This window comes from Peromyscus californicus, unplaced genomic scaffold (assembly GCF_007827085.1).
Source record: "Peromyscus californicus insignis strain IS unplaced genomic scaffold, ASM782708v3 Scaffold_5__1_contigs__length_169319896, whole genome shotgun sequence".
Classification (NCBI taxonomy): Eukaryota; Metazoa; Chordata; class Mammalia; order Rodentia; family Cricetidae; genus Peromyscus; species Peromyscus californicus.
This window is the reverse complement of record NW_026294573.1, coordinates 54,236,477-54,256,990: the sequence shown is the minus strand read 5'-3', so window position 1 is coordinate 54,256,990 and position 20,514 is coordinate 54,236,477. Positions and strand designations below refer to the sequence as shown.

General features: G+C 42.3%; 1 protein-coding gene and 1 long non-coding RNA gene across 15 annotated transcripts in view; one reads left to right on the top strand and one right to left on the bottom strand.

The window, feature by feature from the left end:
- Positions 1–20,514, top strand: part of Nfia (nuclear factor I A) — a 544,849-nt gene that overhangs the window by 10,164 nt on the left and 514,171 nt on the right. The window lies entirely within an intron of this gene.
- LOC128097737 (uncharacterized) overlaps positions 1–20,514 on the bottom strand; it is a 221,574-nt gene that overhangs the window by 30,598 nt on the left and 170,462 nt on the right. For 9 of the 12 annotated variants that reach the window (XR_008213963.1, XR_008213955.1, XR_008213966.1 and 6 more), the window contains one exon: positions 57–169. The exons of 2 other annotated variants lie outside the window; for them this stretch is intronic. This is a non-coding gene — a long non-coding RNA (uncharacterized LOC128097737). The remainder of the gene's footprint in view (positions 1–56; positions 170–20,514) is intronic. One more of the 12 variants, XR_008213957.1, reaches the window with a different exon arrangement.

The following is a 20,514-nucleotide window of genomic DNA, read 5'->3' as shown; positions in this document are numbered from 1 at the left end:
TGACTATGTATGTTAAAGTTACAATGCCCATTTCCTTCATTACATCCTCCACTTACCTGTGCACGTAAGGCATCCTTCCCTGTGAGTTGTGTAGTTCTTCGCATTCCTCAGTGAAGCAGCTGCCAAGAGCACAGATTTCAGATTCAGGCTGCCTGAATGAATGCTAGCACTGGAATGGAATGGATAGTGCCTAAGAACATTCTGAATGCTTCTGCATCTCCAAATTAGAGAGACAACAGTCAGTATTGTGGGGTTTAATAGAACAGTGCACATTGCACAAGCCAGAAACCTGAGAGCTCTTCTGACCCCTTCCTCTTACATATTCCATCTATCTAATTCAACATAGACCCCATTGCATTTATTTTCTAGGTAATTCCTAAATTCTCCATCCGCCACTGTCTCCCAGTCCAAGCTGCCATCTTGACTTGCCCACATTACCACAATAGCTTCCTAACTGGTCTCACCACATCTGTCTTTGCCTCCTGCAATTATTCTTCCCACTGAAGGCTAAAGGACCTTTTCAGACACAGGTCATCTGTCATCTCAATAGACTGCCCTTGCTTTTAGAGAAAGAGTAAAACCCCTCACCAAGCCTGCATGCTTCTGCCTCTCCAAGCCTGTCTCAGGCCATTCTTCTCCTTGAAAGGACTCATCCCCGAAACTGAACTGCTGTCAGTCCCTCAAACTCTCAGCACCTCAGATGCTGGACACATTCTTCTCCTTTCCCCAGAAAATGTTGCTCTTCGTCGTTAGCATTTTAGCTACCATTCTCAGTACAAACACGCTTTCTTGGGATGCCTTCACTGCCCCGCCCCCAAACTGTCAGAGAACTCTGTGTCTGTGTTATGGGATCACAGAGCACTCCAGACCTTGATACATAAGCAAATAGAGCCCTGTTTACATTCAGAAATGCGATGGCTTCATGCTTTACTCCCTCCATCATACCATAAGCTCCACAAGAGATGTTGCTCATACGTGTTTTCTTGCCTCCAGGACAGTATCCAGCATGATGGTAGGTAGTGGGGAGATGTTTATTGATCCAATGAGCAGGCAGGTGGTAGAAAACATGCTGATGTTAATTACTGTTAGCATAATTAATATTTTCCACACAACAAAATGTATTTAAAAGTGGACAAAGTCCTCCTTACATGCACTTGAAATTCATTTCTCCCTAATAAAATATAAATTGGAGGCTTGAGTTAATATCCTGCCCTTGAGACGGGGCTGTGCTAGGAGCACACCTTGGCTGCAGGATTGCTCACACATGGCTGTTGAGGGTTCAACAAGTTCATGATCTGATGTCATCAGCAAGGCATTTCGCAGGTGATAAATACTCAGTAAATTTGTTTGTTTGTTACTATCAAAATTATTAATAGTCCCCCAATCTTCCTCCAATAATCTGTGTGGACTTTAAAAATCCCCCTTAAACTCTCTGGTTGTCAGTTGCAACACCTTTGGGATGACCGTGTCAGTCTGTCTATAAAGTCCAAGCACTACGTGAAAGATCAGGCTGATTATCTAGCAGAAAAGCCTTCTTAAAAATTAGAAAATCTCACAAACATAGGAAGCCACTATTGACAACCCTGAAAACACAGGCTCTGAATATATATTCTAATATTCATTAGAACAAAATCTTCACAGCCCTTCAGGGCACTTTATGGCCCTTTACAGCTCTCCCTGATAGTCCAATATGAGGAATGAGAAGTTGACCCATTCTCAGAGCCAAAAATAATGTGGAGAGGTTGATACTGAAAGAATGTGCATTAGTGTGTACAGAAGGGAGTAAGATATTAACAAAGAACTCGTAGTGGAGTCCTTTTTGCCATCACCCTTGGAGCACCATCTCAGGTAGACTGCTCATACATAAAGTTAGATCAGTTGTAGTACCTGCCTCATGTATGATAAGTTACGTGTGCAAGTCGTTAACAACATGCCTAGCATGTGTTATTCATTTAGTAAGGGCCAACCATCATTAAATTTGTAATTATTTTCACTGGTGTAGTCAAGCACCATTATTGCATCAACTACTACATTTTAGGATAACAGTATTTAAGGGCCTGGGAAAATAGTGAAGTGGTTCAAGAATATTTCACAAACTGATTTCTTCAAAATGATGTATTTGTATACGAAGACCAAGACATTGTTGTCCCAATGTGTTAAAGTAATCTGCCCCATCAACACAATTTAGACAATACAAGTACTTGTGCTCAGACACCTCTCAGAAACCCAGAACTTATGAAAGAATAGCTGGAGCTTTATCCCACAATATGAAAAATGGTTTGTGGTAAATGTTCATCTGTAGCTGGAGAATTTTTCTCCAGCTCCCACCACCAAGTCCCGCCAGACCCGGAGCCCACTTATAAAATAAACACACAGACTCTTACATTATTTAAACTGCTTGGCCATAGCTCAGGCCTATCATTGTCTAGCTCTCACTCTTATATTCAGCCCATTTCTATTAATCTTTACTTTGCCACGTGGCTCGTGGCTTACCGGTACTTTACATCTTCCTTGTCTTGGCGGCGGCTCCAGCTGGTCTCCCTTTCCTTCCTCCTTCCTCAATTCTCCTCTCTCCTTGTCCCGCCTATACTTCCTGCCTGGTCACTGGCCAATCAGTGCTTTATTTATATCGAGTGATATCCACAGCATTCATCCAAGCAAGAGCACTTTCTTCTCAAGGTACAAAACCTATTTCTTGAACCAAGGCTCAGGAAAAGTCTTGGGAGAATTCCACTGTAACCTACATTCGTGCTGATGTGCAGGCCCAGCTTGGCTCAGCACCCTGCACTCAGTAATCCTCATAGGAGATCAGAATCCCTTAGAAGATAGAGCCATGTCTGCATACAAATACTTCTCAAATTACTGATTTACCACCATGTTTAACAAACCTAGTACTAGAAACATTTTCTAACTTAAGAAAACTGTACCAAAAAAAGTAAAATAAATAAATAAATAAAAATAAAAATAAAAATCCTAAAACCAAAAAAAAAAAAAGAAAAGAAAACCTTATTAGGAAACTAAGAGAGTACTTTAAATAACATTAAAAATAATAATGGCATATAGCATGTAATCAAGCATATCCATGAGCCATACTCTACTGACTGCTTCACTTGGCTACCATGGTTTTGTCCCATAAGAGCCTATTTTCCAGGCTAGATGTTGAAGGACTACTTAGACTTGGTTCAGAAAGCTAATGAGTGGGCTGTTGAGACAGGCTCAGAAGTACAGGTGCTTGCTGCCAAGCCTCACGATGTGAGTTCAATCCCCAGGACACACATGGTTAAAGGAGAGAACTGACTCCCTCAAGTTGAACTCTGACCTCCTCCACATGTATGCACTCATTCCACACATACACGTAGGAAGGCATGAAAGCACAAAATAAATAAGAAAATGCAATAAAAATACTTTAAGCAGATAAAACTACTTTAAGAAATAGTTGTGTGACTGATCTGTGACTGGAACCCTGGTCTAAAACCTGGCTGTGACCCAATTTAATGTGCAGTTTATGATAGCAATGCCTGCTGTTTAAGATTTGAATTGGTTATTAATCGTGCTGTTAATACTTTTCCATGGGGGAATGAGACCCACAAAGCTCAGTGGGATTAAGAACTTGAGACTATAGAGCTACAGACTGTCTGCACAGGGTAAGAGTTGGCTCTTCAGGGTCTGAGCCAATTAAAAGGACTACATATCTCTGGCTTCTCAGACTCTCACTGAGAACCCTTAAAGAAGCCCTTTCCAGCCTTCCCTTCTTTAAGACATATGCAGAGATCCACGGCTAGGCCCCGGGCGGAGCTCCGGGAGTCCAATTACTGAGAAAGAGGAGGGTTTATATGAGCGAGAATTGTTGAGACCAAGGTTGGATAAAGCACAGGGACAAATAGCCAAACGAATGGAAACACATGCACTATGAACCAATGGCTGAGGGGCCCCCAACTGGATCAGGCCCTCTGAATGGGTGAGACATTTGATTGGCTTGATCTGTTTGGGAGGCATCCAGGCAGTGGGACCGGGTCCTGTGCTCATTGCATGAGTTGGCTGTTTGAAACCTGGGGCTTATGCAGGGTCACTTGGCTCGGCCTGGGAGGAGGGGACTGGACCTGCCTGGACTGAGTCTACCAGGTTGATCTCAGTCCTCAGGGGAGGCTTTCCCTGGAGGAGGTGGGAATGGGGAGGTAGGCTGGGGGAAAGGGGAGAGGGGCGGGAGGGAGGAGAACAAGGGAATCCATGGCTGATAAGTAGAACTGAATTGTATTGTAAAATAAAATAAATAAAAAAGACATATGGGATGAGATTCCTTTAAAACAAACACACAAAAAATAACTAATAGTAGTGTGGATTTACTCACTAACCACTCTGGTAGGAAATTCCACTAGAGTCCTTGTCTATGACACCAGATAAAAACATGTAATCAATGTCTCATGACCATTTTGCTCCAAAAACAAAATCAAATATACACCTGCCATGGCAGTGAGACCTGTGTTACTCCAAACTGTCTTTCTATGTATGTAACTTAGAGACACGCATTCCTCTTTCCCTCTAACAGTCCTGTACTCACTCGGCTAATCAACTTACTGCATATCAACTGTGTTGGGCGTGGGAGAATCCAATGTTGACGCTCACACTGTCTAGTAAAACCCATTCTGCAAGTAGATCCTAAAAGACAGGGAAGAACTGAACAAAATCCAAGTGTGTTTGCAAGATTAGAAGTACAGTTTTGAGCATTCCACCTGCTATGATATCAGACAGTCAGGCACTGAGTAAAGAAAAACTCTCATCACAGGCCAGAACAGCAGAAAGATGGAGTAGATGGATATTAGGCCAGGGCATCGGATAGCAGTCACAGATCAGGGGAAAGGATTTCACCAGGACCCAACAGGAGAGTGACTGGATTGCCAAGTGCCATCAACACACCAAATGTATGGAGATGGTAAATAATGGACCCAAATAACTCTGCCCACTTGAAAATGGACAAGTAGAAATAACACAATTAAAATCACTAAATGCTGCTGAGTCAGAATAGAGGGCAACTTGGAGGGAGGAAATATCTGAAAACCATAAATATTTAAATAATGTTTACATTTTTCTATGTTATAAAAAACATTGGAAGGGAAAAGACAAATTAAATAACTAGATGGGCCGGGCGGTGGTGGCGCACGCCTTTAATCCCAGCACTCGGGAGGCAGAGCCAGGCGGATCTCTGTGAGTTCGAGGCCAGCCTGGGCTACCAAGTGAGTTCCAGGAAAGGCGCAAAGCTACACAGAGAAACCCTGTCTTGAAAAACCAAAAAAATAAATAAATAAATAAATAAAAAATAACTAGATGGAAAAATTTAAATGAGATTGTCAAGGTGACGTAGTGATTTAAATAACGAATAATCCTCAGCAGTCTAAGGCTGCTATGGACAGACACAGAATGTGAACCTGGGCATGTTAATTCAGAAGTTGCATTTTCAATGACTTTCCCAAACAGACAAATTACACAAAGAAAAAAGAAAGAAAGAAAAAAAAAAGATCACATAACAGGGAATGACACCATCCCGAAACTAAGATCCAACTCAAAGACCACAAAGGTGTTTCTATAACCGGAACAATTGGAAAGGAAGCAATAATCAAAGACATTAAAAGAGGCTGAAAAAAGAGAGAGCACATGCAAGACATTAATAGCCTGAGCCATGCTTCCTGTGTTCCAGGGGAGAGCTAAGCACAGGTCCCCACCTACACCCAGCTTGTGCTCCATAGAGAAGGCAGAGCAGCTACAAAGTTGAGTGAGAGAAGGGGCAAAATTTTGCCAAGCATCTTATCTCATGTAGAAGAGGTTCCAAAATCCCATTTAATCACCAGCTTTGATATTAAAATAAGTTAAGATCAATGACTACTTTTTTTGGAAAAGTAAAGTTGAAAGGAGGATGTATTTACTCCCTACTTACTGAGGAAGTTAAAAATGCATACACTGTTCCATGTGTGAAAATCCAGACTAAACAGCCAAAAAAGAGAGTCAAAAGAAAAATAAATTAAGTAGAACAGACTAACGGAAGTTAATGAAACAATCTGTACAACAATAAATGTAGGTGGTCTAAACAGGATTGTCAGATGAATTTAAAATATTAAGTCCCGATGTTTGCTACCACTGACATGCTTAAACAAAAGTATTTACATTAAAAATAAGAGGAAGTCAGAGTTTTTAAATAGAAAGAAATAAAAAGAGAAATAATCTCCATTTCTGATATTAGTGGGCTTCAAGTCGGAAACTACTAAATGAGGAAACTAGACACATGTATAATATTATTTGTTATTTATTCATAATGACCAACTGGAAAATGGCAAGATGAAGGTATAGTAGTAATTAATTCCTTCATACATCAATTAACCTAATATCAAATGATATAACACAAAAACTAGCAAAAAAGGAAGAAACAGGCAGAAACCCAGGAAAATTTTGTACAGATGTATCCAACTCTGATAGTTCAATTAGACAACAATAATGACATGGGCCATTTGAATAAATATAATTAGTAATATTAAAATAACTAGATAACACTGACCTCTATAAACATAGAACATATCATCTCTAAGACATTCATTTACCAAAAAAAAGCTACTATGTTGCACAGTTGTGTAAACATGTATACACACAGTAAATCATTAAAGGGTTTCATGGGCTATCTTGCCTAGCCACATGCAGTAAAACTAGGAAAGAAATAATAGAGTGGTCAGCATCACACAGGTGTTAGTTCCCAAATTAGCAATGATGGGCAGATGCCCACGTTGTCATTATATTGAAAGCTGTCCTAGAAGTCCTGATCAACTCTGAACATATAAAGCATAATATGCTGTATAATTACTGAAGGAAATCTAAAGTATTGTTATCTTCAGATGGGATGATTAAATTCTTGGAAAACCCAAGCAAACCTAAAAGAAACTACTACCGTGCTGGGTTTCTACGGCGATGGTGAGCTACTTAGGAAAACAATGCATTAAAAGTCATGTAGGAAACCAACTCCATTCCTAACAGCATCCAGAGCAAAATCATAAATGCCTAGAGGTCTCCCCCACAGCAAGTGTGCAGAACCTAAATAAATGACATAAGTCATTAGTTAGTGTAGAGACTGAACCCATTATGCTCTAAATATTGCTAAAGCAAGTTGTAGGTTCAGTACTAGCCATAGCAAACCTCAGGTGCTAGGCTGTATACATTGCTTTGTTGGATCTGTAAAACTTGCACAGTAGGGAGTAAACTTCTACTACTTCAAATTTCATATAAGTGTAAAGAGTGAAGAATGTTATTTTTCTTCATTAAAAGAAGTATCATTGCACTGAGTTTCCAGGATAACATTCTCACCAAATAAAAAGTGGTAGGTTCCTAGCAGGGAAAACAACCCTTTGTGCACAGAGCTGAGGACCCCTCAGAGGAACTCAGCAGACTCAGGCCTTAGAGGGAGCCCAGATTCCTCCCACAGCAGAATCAGCTATCTGCCAGGGGCCATTTCTTACTTTGGTGTTTGAAACATAAGGTAGTCGTTGAAAATTAAAAATGCTCATTGGTTTTCTGAGGAACCTTGTGCTGTCACACCTGCCCAGCTGCCTGTAAGAGTTGCTTTCACATCACAGCCTCACAGCTGATGTACCCTGAGATGTAGAGTCCAAGCTGGGGTTAGGGTTAAGATTTTAGCTAGGGTTAAGGGTTAAGATTAGGATGAAGCTGAAGACAGCATTAGTGTGTTTGAATTATGGTAGTAGTGGACAAGGTTAGGATTGGGCACAGGGCTAGAGTTTGGGTTTAACTTATTTGGGCTTATATCTATGGGGAAGAATAAGGATGCAGAGAGAGTAAAAATAACATTATCAGGAAATGGACTTGTCAGAATTTGAAGGTTGATTGAATTACAGGAACATTTGTACTGGGGGTAGAGGCCACTGATAGAAGAAAAGAACCCACAGAATTTCAGATGAGGCCAACACGTTGGCTTATTGGTCTTCAAATCCATCAGCCATTCATCAGAAGAGCCAGTCATCATTTAGTGTGGCTTCCAGAGAATGAAATTTTCTGAAGGTATGCGAAAATACTTCTATACATGATGAAGTACTCCCAAAGTTTTGATGCAACCCACATTTTAAACAACTGTTGTACCTGTAGCACCTGTGTGGAAGACAGATGAGAAAGAGCTGAGACTGGGGTCCAGAGGTTAGGTGAGCCAGCTACCTACTCTCTCTGACTTGATGCCTGACTGCTGATACGTTCCTCTCGCTGATTGATGATTCCTAAAGTGAGCACAGTCTCCTTGCTCTGCTTCTGGGATGAGAGTGCCTCCCCTCTCAGCCTTTGCACTCACTCACTCACTCACTCACTCACTCACTCATTCTTCTATCTAGTTTTTCCTCTTCACATATCTGTTTCTTTCATGTCTCCAGGACTCCGAACAGCCATCAACAGGTGTCTTCATTGACAACTGGTCCTTGGTTAGCCACCATACATATTCAAACCTATTTCTTTTCTTCCCTATCAATTTACTTTTCCTCTCTATTGTTTATCAATGACTTAAGAGTCTATGAGTCGTAAAATCAAAGTGTTAGGAAGGCAAGGGTACAGTTCTTCATGGCTCTATTGCCTATACTTAGATAAGTATCTGGCACATGGTAGAACTTAAGAAATATTTGTAGCAAATGAAGCTTAGAAGTATTCATTAAACTAATACCTGAAAAAAGGAGGCACAGATAAGGGTACAGATAATTATAGTATAATAGCAAGTGCCATGGTAGAGCTTTGCATGGGATGTCAAATCTATCAAAACAAACAAATAAGATAAATCAAAGCACCGATCTAAGGACTGCCAGAAAGCATTTTAAGAAGGAGTTCTGGGAACTTGAAAACCCAAATATGAATCCAACAAGAGGTAGGAACATCTCAGAAGCTCTAGGATATCGAGATTCAGAAGAGCATCTAGAGCCTTCCACCCAGTGCAGCAGAAGCCAGGGGATTTGACCAGAGCTGTGCAGATAAGGTAGACAGAGGGCACAGCATGATAAGGGGATGCTTAGCCTTCTTAATTGGCATTTCATTCATAATAGTGATGCTTTAAACTACTGGGCTCCATCAGCTTGCAGGACTCAGAGACTTTAAGGCAGCCAGTCAATGATCTGTTCTCTAGGGAAAATGGTGTAAAAGAGAGGGAGGGAGGGAGGGAGGGAGGGAGAGAGAGAGAGAGAGAGAGAGAGAGAGAGAGAGAACATTTTCGTCCACCACCACAGTTCTCCCCCATGCCCCACAACCTCCAAGATAGATTCACTTTGAAGGTTCAAGTCTTAAAATGAAAATTTCCTTATAGACAAACACATACCATGAGCTTGAAAGGCTTAATTCTGAAAAACAGCAACTGCCATTTTTGTTCATTTGTCTTTCCCTCGCCAAATTGTCCCCTGGGTTGACTCTCTGAGCACTTACCAGTATATATAAAAAATGTATCAAGCAACCAGCTGAAAGTTAGTAGTTAGTTCCCTTAATTTTAACTTTCTGGTTAGCAGTCACTCACTCTAAAGACCTTTGGGGACTCTACTCCGGAGATGATGGGTCTCTGTTAAACATCCAAACATCATGCTGTCTTTAACACCAAGGACTTACTGAGCTCAGGGGCATTGTTCCCAGCATTAGTTTAGGAATATGTGACACCTAAAATCTAGATATAGGAGAAAATGAACATCTTTAGCACTTGATATTCTGGAGCATGTATCACCTGCCATTTCCAAACACATTGGTCTATAACTAATACAAATACACATGATGTTAGTCTCATTTTCCAGCCCTCCCCCTCAAATACCCTGAAACTTAGAGTCAATGAATCTGCCAATATCATAATATTCTTTCAAGGCATCTGTGGTAGAGTGAATGTAATTGGCCTCCATAAGCTCATAGGGAGTGGCACTATTGGGAGGTGTGGCCTTGTTGAAGGAAGTGTGTCACTGTGGAGGCAGCTTTGAAGTCTCTTTTTCTTAAGCTTCATTCAGTGACACAGCTACTTCCTGTTGCCTTCTGATCAAGATGTAGCCAGCACCATGTCTGCCTGCATGCTGCCATGCTCCCCACCATGATAATAATGGACTGAATCTCTGAAACTGCAAGCAAGTCACCCCAGTTAAATGTTTTCCTTATAAGAGTTGCCGTGGTCATGGTGTCTCTTCACAGCAATAAAAACACTAAGACAGAAGTTAATACCAGGGACTTGGGGATTGCTGTGATAGGCCTGACCATGCTTTTGTTTGAAGGCATATGGACCTTGGGACTGAAGGATTTCCTAGTAAACAATACTCCCAGTCATGTTGTAGCATCTGGAGCCAGCTGAAGAACTCCACTCTCAGTACATCATCCCCAGGTAAAGAGGTTAAGCTGTACTATGTTGGCATTGACCTGGATTTCGATCCTAATAGTCTACAGTACCTATGCTAAAGAAGAATTTTCCAGAGATTCAGTCTACACGTCCTTACTCTGGGAAGGCAAAACTCAAAATGTTCCAAAGTCCAAAACTTTTTGAGAGCCAACAGAATTCTATGTCATAAAATATCACATCACCCATAAAAGTATTAAAACCATTACATAAGCCATGTGTTTAATAAACATAAATACATTTTCTGTTTAGTCTAGCACCTCATCCCCAAGAAACTGTTCGTGTGTGTGTGTGTGTGTGTGTGTGTGTGTGTGTGTGTGTGTGTGTACATATCACAAAATCCAAAATGTTCCAGTCCAAAGCTCTTTTCTTTCCAAGCATTCAGACAAGGAGTACTGCATCTGTATTACCTGTCACCTTTTTCTGTTATCCACTTAAATCCCTTCCCAGCCATGTTAGTATGGTGTGATAAAAACTGCCGGCTGGGGATGCTTCAAGAGGCAAAATAGTTTATAACCATTTCTAACCGGATAAGGGGCAAAGGAAGAGGGGGCAGCCCGAGACTGTTATTAATTATGACAACAACAATGAAAACTGTAGCTCCTTTTTCTTCCTTTCCATCCTTACCACTTTGAGCATTGATCTTTATCTGAAATGACAAACATTTTCTATGACAATTTGCTTCCACCCAGAACATCTGGTATCTGGCCAGCAACTGTAAACCGATGCTCCTGCTCTAGTGTCTGACTCGGGAAGGGGCAGGGAGGGGGTTGCAGCAGAGGCACCGTAGCCACAGGAACAGCCGCTGCTGAGACATTTAAAATGCACACTCCCCTAATAGGAAACAGAGCAGACTGTGATAGAGAAGGGAATGGGAGGAGAGGCAGGCAGGCAGGCCAGAGGCTGTGTGAATGAGGGTGGAGGTGGGGAGGGAGAAGGGGAGCCTGGAAGGATGGAACTGGAGTGGGTTTGCCTGATAAGATAGCAACAGAAAGCCATGTGATAAAAGTCTGAACTGAATGTAGGAGTGCAGGGTCACCTGACAAGGACAGGAAAGGGTGGCAGGCACTGGAGTGGCAGAGAGCTCCTACAGGATGGGTTCAGAGATGACAGGAAGGGACTAGGTTAGGAGATGATAGGGAGGGTGGGTAAGAGCACTCTTTCCCTACCAGCTTTCTGATGGAGACTAACAATGTCCCCTTCTAGGATCCCCAAGGCATTGAGCCCACCAAGCAAGGGGCTTATTGTCTCCAATGTATTTGACCTCACAGGTGGACAGAATTCCCAGACAGAATTTCACAGGAAAGACTGCTGTTTATATGAAGGTTCTGTTATGGAAATCATAAAGAATTCCAGGTGCCATCTCTTTCCCACAGGACTATAAGCAAGTAATAGAAAATTTGGGGTATATTCATGGAGTCATCCGGAAAGATCTTCTGGAAACCTATCACTTTCTGAGCTTTGGAAAGACCGGTACCAAGGCCATGTGGGAAACAAGGCACAGGCCCTGAGCTTAAGGAATGATGAGCAGTTTCAACACAACTAAAATTCGCTTCTGCCCTTTGGCTATTCATCTCTGCAAGGTTTCCTAGGTACCAAAACAATCTCCCCAAGTGTCACTTATGTAAAAGGGACTTTCTGTCTTCAACAAGCAGGATGGCCTTTAGTAATGCTCCCATTGTTACTGGAAACAATGTATCTAAAAGGAATGTCCTTTAAGACATTCTTAATGTGACAAAAGACATTTCTTTGTTTAGGGCTAGATTCGTGTAAAAACCCAAAAGCAATGATGAAGGAGAACCAGCTTTGTAGGAGAGATCTGGGGACCACCACTCCCAGATTCACTCAAATTCAAAAAGTATTCAAGGCAGAGATTGGGAACCCTGAGCCCTGGGTGCCAGATGGTTGACTCACTGACAAGCTCAGGAACACCATGCCCTAGGGGCTGGGCAGCTGCCATGCACTTCCCCATCCCTGGGAGAGTGCCAGCGGGCCGTCAGCACCCTCACCCAACACACTTTTACTATGAAGGTGGGCACTGAGAATCTGTTGGTGTCTCAAGAGATTAATCTCATCCCAGGCCTATAGTCATTTTCACACTTCTAGCCTCCTTCCAGTTGCCTCTAAAGGTAGAAAGGATTCTGTTTTGTTTGGTTGGTTTGGGTTTTGTGGATTTTCTGGTGTGCGTATATGTGTGTGTGTGTGTGTGTGTGTGTGTGTGTGTGTGTGTGTGTGTGTGTAAGATAGATAGATAGATAGATAGATAGATAGATAGATAGATAGATAGATAGACAGATAGACAGACAGACATAGATAGGATAGAAAAAATAAAAATTACTATCTCACCCTTTTATGAGTATATAATGCAGTGGTATTAAATACATTCACACTATTTTGCAACCATCACTACCAAAATTTTTTCACTATAAATTCTATACCTATTAAAAAGCAATCCTCCCTACCATGGCCCCAGTACCCAGTAACCCCCACTCTACTTCCTGGAGGTATGTCTGATGTGCTCAGTGTCTCATGTAAGTTTAATCATAAATATTTGTCTGTCTCTTGCTTTTTGGCTCATGAAGCATCATGTTTTAGCACTTGTCAAGAGTTCCACTCTCCTTGAAGATCAGTAACAGCCCATCCGCAGGTACAGGCCACAGGTGGACAATCTATTTATCCATTGGTAGCTATGTGGATGGTTTGTCCCTTCAGCTGTTGTGAATACAGAGGTGAACATGGTGTGCAGAGATCTGTTCACATCCCTACTTTTAACTCTTTTGGTTATGTAAGTGGAATCGCTGGAGTTGATGGTGATTCTGTATTTGGATTTTTGAGAAACTACCACACTTTTTCCCACAGTGGCTACACCACTTAACATTCCCACCAGTAATGGGGAAGGACTCCAAATTCTCCAGATTTGGCCCAATGCACCGTACTCTCTACTATTGGTTTGTCTCTCCATGTTTACAGTTAAGCTGGTGGATGTGGTGGGTATCTTATCACTGGGTTATTTGCATTTCCCTACAGGTCAGTGATGTTGAGCATCCTTCCTGAGCTTAAGACAGGACTTGGCCTCTTCTGCAGAATTCCCTTCATGGAGTCCCTCTTGAATTCCCTCTAGCTGTTACTGGCACACCTTCCCTGTGTCTCTTATCGCCAAGCCCCACTGACCATGAATGTAATCAGACTTTATACAGTCTGTTGCAGTGATAAGTTTGAATGCCATGATAACATACAGACTAGAAAGAATGGGAGAGTGGGGTTCCATGCCTGGGAAAACAAATCTGTTGAAGGGTGAATGTGTTCTCAGAGAAGATTCATTTACTTTATTAAATCATCAAGTAAACTTTTATTGTATGTTTGCATGTGACAGGCAACTGTCAGCTCCCAATGGGAGTTAGGTAATGATAGCATTATCCCTTGGCCTTTAAGGTAGTGGTTCTCAACCTTGCTAATGCTGTGCACCTTTAGTACAGATCCTTAAGTTGTGGTGACCCCAACCATAAAAGTATTTTGTTGCTAATTCATAACTGTAATTTTGCTAGTGGTGTGAATCATAGTGTAAATATCTGATATTCAAGATATCTGATATGGGACTCCCAAGGGGGTCATGACCCACACGTTGAGAATCACTGCTTTGGGGGCTTATTTCACATGGAATGGGATATTTCTATCCATCCAGAAGAGCAAAGACATGGCTTTCTTGTGGATCTTGGCTGGATACCTCGTTCTCTTCTAACTTTAATTAGAACATCATAATCAACAGAAACAGTACTGTCTCAGGGCAGTGTAAGCAATGATTAGAACATTAAGGGGCTTGGTTTGCTCTTAGACATAGGCCTGTGATCCCAGAACAGGGGAGTGTAGGCAGAAGTACAGACAGTCTGTGGCTAGCTTGGATTTGTAGGGAGAACTCTGTGTCAAATTTTTTAAAATTATATAATTAAGTTTTTCAAAAGAGAATTGATTGTATAGACAGACATCCCTAGTGTCCCAAAATGTTACGTGTGTGACTCTGAGGAAGTTCCTTAAACTCCTGGCCTCAGTTTTCTTGTGTGCTTGAAGGGAGTGATGATATAAAGTGCTTAGTGGTGTGCAGGCACATGATAAATACAATGCTAGCTGTCATCATCATTATTCTTAAATCAATACATCACTGTCCTTGTATTTTTTTGGATCTTTTTTTTTCCATTAGAAGTCTGGGTTTGGGCTTGGGGTTTGGATAAAGGAAGAAGAAATTCATTTGTTTTTCCTTATATAACTCTATGAATTTCTCTAGAAAAAAAAGCAGCAAGGGCTTCTGGGTCCCTGTGGAGTGCCTTTGTCTTTTTCACACCATGCTGGATCTCTTCGGGAATACAACAATCATCTGATCTATAGGCACAGTGTTTATAAACATGATTTCAGCAAAATAAGGGTTTCTCTCTTGTGCATAGACCTAAAGACTAATATGGCTTTGCCAATTACAAAATTGTTTTCTCCCAAGGATCCTGTGTACCAGATCATACAAGACCACTGCAATAAATAGAATAATAAATAAATCTGAGAACAGGAATCCCATGCTTTCTAACATTAGAAGTATGTTCTCCCAGGAAAGCCTGCATACAGGCTTGGACCACAGGTTTCCAAGCACATGTGCTTCATTCAAACAGCATCTTTGCAACTTTGCTTTGGGCATTGCCACAGGAAACACCCTCCCCATGGGCAAGTCTACTGCTACAACCACAGACCAAGAGTTTAGAACCGAGAGGAAAATACTCATCAGTTTCAGCTCTTGGCTGCCCAAACCTTACTCTTGCTTATAACAACATGCAGTTCAGGAATTCATTTCCTTGGGTTGCGACTCTTCCTTTGCTAGTATTCCAAGCTCTACCCAAAAAAGACTCATGAGGAAGAAACGTGGGGATCATTGCTCTTAGATTCAACCAGTTTGTTTTGTTTTGTTTTGTTTTGTTTTCTGGCATTTATTCAGAAATCAACCTCAAGTTCTATGAAAAGGAATCAACTCCTTTGAGAATGTTATCATTGCATAAGCTCACCTTGACTAGCTATACTCCATTAGCATCATCACTGAAATTTTACAAAGAGTACTCCCCAGTCTCCCCAGTGACTTGAGTTCAATCAAGTAGAAGAGGAGACATTGCATCCTTGCTTGTGAGGCAGCAACATGCCTGAGCTCCAGCTCTCTCAGGCTGGTGGCAGGGCTCAAGACCCTAGAGTGGAAGGTGTGAGGTTCAGTCTGATCCCACCTTCCCCAGGGCAACACATGGGGAAGGAAAGGAAGTGTACAGATACGTATGCTTCCGTTTAAGCTCTGTGTGCAGCACTGACTTTTATCTTATTTTGCCTTTAAGCTAAACTGCATGGGTCACATTTAGAGCATATGTTGCTATCACTCGCCTCTTTTTAGCTCAAGAAACGTGAGTGAATATGGGTATTGTCTTCCTATCTGCCTCGATTAGAGTGCTTGCATGTTTACAAATTTCACAAAGCAGTAGACTCTCTTTCTGTTATAAAACATGGCTAGTAAGAGGCTTCAGCCACTGTCACACTGTTCATCCATGGTATTAGTGATCCAGGTTAGGAAGGATGTTTTGAAACTGGCAGAGTGCTGTTTTACAAGTGAAAAATTCTTTTCACTTTCCTTGATGTAAAAGATGAAAGCATCACCCCCTTGGATGCCCATATGCCTTTCACCAAAAGCCTCCTAATCGATGTGCTGTGTATTTCAGTTCCTGCTCTTTTGGTGGAATGAGTTTTCACTTTACTGATCTTCCCCTGTAAACTCTGGCCAAGGACTCTAGCCCCAAGAGTGCCAGGGAAGAAGTTTCATTAAGAAAGAAGCCCTCTTTCTTATTTTGACTTTAGATAGGCACCAGGTGGTACACATCAGAAAGGTTAGGAGAGTTCCCTGGGTGTAAGACACGAAATGGGTTTAAATAACACTGTATTAGTCATGAGGCAGAAATGGAGTGATGTTGACATGACTTGAAACTAGCAGTGTTGAGTAAATGAATGTGTGAGAAGTGCTTGCTGCGTTAAATGGGCTCTACAGTTGTGTGCACACTTGTACAATCCTGTTTATTGATGCCTGAAACAATTTGCAAAATAGAAACAAATCTACAAAGAGAAGAAATATGTTTGGAATTATTTGTTTACATGACAATTAAAAAAAAACAACACAGGAATCCAACTGCCACATTTCATGCACTAAATATACCATATGTGGTAGGCTCCCCTCAGAAAATCAAACAGCAACCTTTACCATTACACACAGAACAATGAGGAACAATCCTCTACCTTGCTTCTTCCACTATGTAACCAAACAGAATTCCAAGGCGCCCATGCTATTGCTCTCTGCTATGGGGCTAAGCAGGTGAAGAAAGAACTGATTTCTCCTAACGCAGTTTGAGTAAGACAGATGCACAGTTGCACAATTTCCTGAAAATAAATCTGTGTCCTTTTAAGGGAAGAAATGCTTGAGTTTACAGTAGGCTAAGCACCGCACTTAACTACTTTACAAATCCTAATCCATTGAGACTTCTTTATACTCACTCCCTCAATTCTTCTGATCATTCCCAGTTGGCAGATGAGGCCTGTGAAGTACAGAGAGCTTCAGGAGCTTACACAATCACATAGCCTGTATGTAAGAAGGGATCTGCACACACACACACACACACACACACACACACACACACACACACACACACACACATACACACACACACACCACGCCTCCCAGCACAGAATCCACATATAAAGGACTTCTGTTTCCCTGAGAAGCTTCTGGGTTCCTGATATAATTTGTCATCCAAACACCAGCATCTTATTTTTAGACTCAGAAGCTAACTCAGCCTGCTTCCATTCCTGCCAGCTGCCCCAGACTTGGGGGATGCTCTCTCTCTCTCTCAGACTCATTTCTCTGGACCTGCGCCTCTGAGGAGGAACACTTGTTGCTACACGACTCAGTTCAGAAGGACAAGGAGCCTGGGGTTTGCCAGCTGCAGTCCCAGACTGGATCACTTCTCCAGATTCGAGGTTAATCAACTGCAAATTCCATTAGTTTCATACAGAGTGAAAATAAAGAACAGACGGCTGTACATGGGGGCCTGGAGTCAGGTGTGGTCCTCCAGGCTGCCCAGCAGGTATCTGTTCTTTCTCTACTTCCAAAAACTGCTCCTTTGATATGGACACAGATAAAAAGGTTGTTCCAGAAACGCCTCTGCTCTTGAAGAAGTGGGTAGAGTCCACTTCCACATACACCACATTTTATTTTTCTAGAAAGAAGTAAAGATACAGGATCCTAAAGTCAGGTTCTTTTCGCCCCAGCCACTGCGGGAGCGTTTCCTAGGTGCCCCATGGTATGCAGCTGGTTAGGTATGAAATGCAGACATCCTATTTCTTGTCCACTGGTTCAGAAAGGCTACTGTGACTCCGAGGTGGTCCTCGCTTGAGCCTTTGGGGTTCTTTTCAAACTCCCTGATACAGAATGGCTTTAAAACACAAAATCTGTTTTCCAAAGACCTCTTGTGTTGTTCAAAGAACAAAAGTAAACTTTTGAGGACATATTCAAATACTCGCTTTTAATTTCTCATTCATCCCAGTTGAGCAAACAAAAGCCTCGCTGGTGGGATGAAGGATGTCTTACAGAGCAGTGCTGAGCATGCTGGCAGTGCCTCTCAGCACCTTCTGCTGGTCCTCTGATGGGAGGCTGCCCCATCAGGTGAGAGTTCACTTTCCATTGACTTTCTAAATGCCATATGGTCATTATCTAAGCCCCTTTCACTTTCCCTGAATCCCTGCCCCACACCAGTTGGCGGTGAGGCTGCTGTTTTTGCTTACCTAATTTCCCCTGGTTTAATTACTTACCTATTCCTACCTTCAGATTCGGGTACAGAGGGATGGTACTGTTTAAAAAAAAAAAATGGGAGAAAAATGCAATGACCCAATTGCTGGGAACGTATAAGCTAACTGACTCCACCACAAACGGTCCCTTTCTAGTCCCAGTTTGTGGTGGAATGAAAGATGCAATTGTCTGGAAGGGAGGACTATGGGATCCATGCTGACTTGGGGGTCAAGGGTCACGGCATGCAAAGGTCCCTTTCTCTCTGGCACGGCTCCCTCTGTATAGCATAGTCTGGCAGATATCTCCTTGCACTTCGGCTACCTGCCAATGCAGCTGGTACTGTGTCTGGTGCCGACCACCAAGCGTCACTCGGCGACCAGCAGCTCTACATGGGGCCGCTTTTCTCAGATGACAAAGAAAGATGGGCTATACATTCTGCCATCAGCGCCCATTAAAAAGGGGGTCTTAAATTGCATTGCTACAAGTTATTGTTAATTATGTAGTAGTCACTGGAGCTGGGGGGAGCTTTCTGAGGAGCAGAGGGTGGCGGCTATATGGTAGGACGGGAGGGTGAGGGAGGAGGCAGTTGTCGTGGAAAGGGACTGCATGGAACAGGGACTCGTGATGGAGAGAGGGAAGGAAAAAACACCTGGTCTGCCATGGAAAGCCAAGTGGCATAAATAGGGTGAGCCCTTGGTTCTGGAGATGGGCTCTGAAGGCTGGCAATGTGACTGATGAAGGAGGAATCAGTGTGCTGAAAGAATCTCTAATATATGCGGTTTGGAAATTGTCCTGCCCACCCTCCATTCAAAAGGCAGCTTCAGAGATTTCCAGCATTTTCATTTTTTAAGAATAACTTTAAGCAATTTATCACTTGGCTGTAATGCATTCGCTCTGGGCTGAAGTCAGTAAGTCCTGCAGTGTGGAGATAAGGCTTGTTGGAAGGTTGGGAAAGAAGACCAGAGGTTGTCCATTGTCAAATAGCCAGAAAATTAAAATTAAGGCGATGTGTTTACCCCATTTGGCCAGCTGGGGTAGAACTATGTCACTCGATGGGTGTTATTCCTGTGTTTCAAGGGTGGATTCTTTGAGATGGTTTTATTGCAAGAGTCCAGTTCCTTTCACTGTTTAGAAAGGAAATTGTTGCGTCCCTGTGCCCCTAAACGAGGAGAAACCTCTGCCTATTTCTGCTGGATTCCTTTGCGTTGTTTGAAATTGGTATTTGTTTTATTGTTATTTGTTCTACATACATACACACACACACACATACACACACACACACACACTCACATACTCACATAATACACACACACTCACACAATACACACACATACTCACATACTCACACGATACACACACACACACACACACACACACACACCGTGTCTCTCTGAGTGAGAGAGGTTTCCAGCTCCACCAATTCCTCCACTTGTCCCTTAACAAAGAAAAAAAAAAAATCTAAGAATTCCAGAGAGGGCTCTTCATGAGCTTTATGAATCTTCTTGGCTTATTTTGAGATTTTGGACATTGAAAGAAGATGACGCTGTTCTCAAAACGTCTGGCAACTTTTTCCTGCAATCCACTGAACTCTAGCAGAGAGAGGATCCCAGTAAGATGTCATTTCACTGCAAAACACAGCCGCGCTACTTTTTGCTCCTCCCATTCCCACCCCTGTGTTCCTCTGGGCTGTTACCCGGTTCTCCGCACACCCCAACCCCTCCTGCCAATCCTCTTCAGATTAAAAGAAAATCCGAAGGGGCTAGGGCACAAAGGGGGCAAATGGAAATCTACAGTCTTTAGTTTCTATCTTTCCTTCTTGGGGCTAATTTTCCACTTCTTGGTTGTTCTGATCTCAGCTATTTGCAATAGTTATATATAATTTAACATTATACAAAAGTATTGTCATATCAAACACAGTGAAACGGATTCCAAAAACACCATCTGGTATTTGGGAATGCACTGTGAGTTGGGAACGTGAGAAGAGATATTCTTTGCCACTTTGCTTGGGCCCCAGCCATTAGCAGTGTAATTGCCAAGAAAAGGTGACAGGCTTAAAACAAGTGGGTTCCTCCCCCCTTCGCCTATTAACTCTTCTGAGTCCTACACCATGTTAAAAGGGACTCTGAGGATCAAACAATTTAAGGGAGGAAGAAAGAGAGAGGGAGGGAAGGAAGGAGGGAGGAAGGGAGAGAAAGAGGCGGGGGAACATGTAGAGATGAATTAAGAGACAGAGGAAAGGGAGGTCTGGGGACTGGGGTATTTGTGCTTTCAAATTATCTGGGTTTTCGGT